This window comes from Cherax quadricarinatus, unplaced genomic scaffold, assembly GCF_038502225.1.
Source record: "Cherax quadricarinatus isolate ZL_2023a unplaced genomic scaffold, ASM3850222v1 Contig390, whole genome shotgun sequence".
NCBI classification, from domain to species: domain Eukaryota; kingdom Metazoa; phylum Arthropoda; class Malacostraca; order Decapoda; family Parastacidae; genus Cherax; species Cherax quadricarinatus.
This window is the reverse complement of record NW_027195416.1, coordinates 50,001-52,500: the sequence shown is the minus strand read 5'-3', so window position 1 is coordinate 52,500 and position 2,500 is coordinate 50,001.

Here is a 2,500-nt window from a genome sequence, read left to right as displayed (position 1 = left end):
AGAAAAAATATATCATCTTTTTTAGAGCTGGTAATGTCTTCAAAAGTTTAGAACGCTTTAATTAATTCAACAGTTGAGCATCCATCTGCCAAGCTTACGACTCTCCCAGAAGAGAGGGTCGTTACTGAGAATACAACCGACATTTTCATCTTTTTAAAAACATAAAGAAACTTTTCTCATTTTACAAGTGCAAGGAAAAAAAGGCAAGAATACATTTTAGCGCAGCGCAAGAGCCATTCTTGCAGGGCAACTGGGGCCAGGCACTCAGAGTTTGCCTATCTCGACCTCCATTATAGTGGGGGACACCAGCAGTTCCCATTTTCTATCCGTTTTCTAACTCAAAGCTGCCCCGTGGCGCACAACTCCTCGCTCTTAACTTAAGATTCTCCCTATTCTAACAATAATTATAATCTTTATTTCTTCAAGTACATGTACAAGGTATACAGACCATAGCTGACATCAATGACATACTACTATATAGAAAGCCGCTTGTTATGCTGAACATTTCTGGCAAATTAGGTCAATTTTGTCCCAGGATGCGACCCACACCAGTCCACTAACACCCAAGTACTAATTTTACTGATGGGTGAATATAGACAGCAGGTGTCTTAAGGAAACACGTTCTAATGTCTCCACCCGTACCGGGGATCGAACCACGGACCTCGGTGTGTGAGCTGAATGCGCTATTGCTCAAGCTAGCAACATATCGTCTTAATCACTGCCGCCCCTCCAATAACACATAACGAAATACTTTGCATTTTTACTGCACTCTAAAAGTTTGCTGGTGGAACGGAGGATACTGAGACGAGGATCACGGACCGTCCATGTAGGCTCTTGCTGGTGGAACGGAGGATACTGAGACGAGGATCACGGACCGTCCGTGTAGGCTCTTGCTGGTGGAACGGAGGATACTGAGACGAGGATCACGGACCGTCCGTGTAGGCTCTCAACTTAGCCTGGCAAGGAAGGATTACACACATATCTTCTACTTGGGACTCAAATCTTTTACATTTAAAATATCTTTTGTAAACTCGCTCACTCTTTCTACTTAATGTCACACATTTCCTCCCCAACTTAGTTAATTTGTCGTGGTCATCCAATCTTTGTGTTTTGCATTCAATATTTACTTTATACTTTCTTACAAACTTTAATAAACTATTTGGTTCTGACTTACTATTAATAACTTTTTCTTTTTCATAGATTCTGTGTAATATACATGGAGAAATATATTATTAATAATAATAATAATAATAATAATAATAATAATAATAATAATAATAATAATAATAATAATAATAATAATTTTTGCAATTAGTTCTGCATATATAAAGGGACTATAACATACATGAAGGGATTGAAAGATATATATATTTATGCAAATATATAAAACTCATTACATTTACGAATTCTGTTTACCATTTATGTTCATTCCAGCCTCGTAAGTTGTCCAATTTATTTTTTATAGCAAAAATCTTCAATTTCTATTATAACTTTTTTCTTTCATTTTTTTTTACAGTAACTCTTCATTATAATAGTTCGCCTGGTATATTATTTAAGCCCTCGTTTATCTTATCACTTTTGACTTTGTGTTATTCTGTGACAGGATTTCAGTAGGTTAGTGAGGCAGGACTTACCTTCTTTAAATCCATGTTATTACAACCCAGGCACAATAAGGCCTGTTATCCTGGGTGTAAAGGGAAGCAAGGAGCAGAACACAGATGAATGACTTTGCAATATTATTTCCTTCACCAAGAGCAATAGTAATTATTTACAAGTATGTACACTATATACAGGTGGAAATGTATGTGTACAGCACGGTTAATCAAAGGCCAAGACACAGCCTGGAGACAGAATGGACAAGTGGTAATGGTCACCACTCACCTGTCCACCAAGGGTGGACAGGTGAGTGGTGACCATTACACTTCCACAACTGCCAGACCAACCTTCTCATTGGCTGAACCTGGGTGCTGATCGAACGATGGGGCCCCATCATTCAACCCTTAGTACTGGTTCGCTGGTTGGGGAGATAGCCTTTCAATGAGGGTGTGTACATGCGCCGAATAAAGTTTACGTATTCTTTGCATGCCATACATATTGACTTTCTGTAACACAGTCCCTTCTTTTTGGGTGCTCCAGTCTTTTCCTGATTATCTTTTTCAATACTTTGGACGGTATACATTCCAGTGACACTAGTCTGTAATTCAGTGTATCTTCTTGTCTGTCTCCCTGGTTCTATACTGGAACCACATTTGTAATTGTTGGGTAGTTTGTCTTCCCGTCTTTAGTGACATAATACTTTGATATAGTTCACAGTCCTCAGGTTCCTCCTCTCACTCTGCATGTTGATATGTTGTCAGGCTTCGAGGCTTTTAATGTGTTAAACTCTTCTAGTAGTGTCGTTACGTCCTCATTTGATGCGTGTGTACTCACTGTGTTATGCTGGCTGGGGTCGATACTGAGCTCCTGTCCCCGCCTTCTAGAGAATGTTGAAAATGGTATA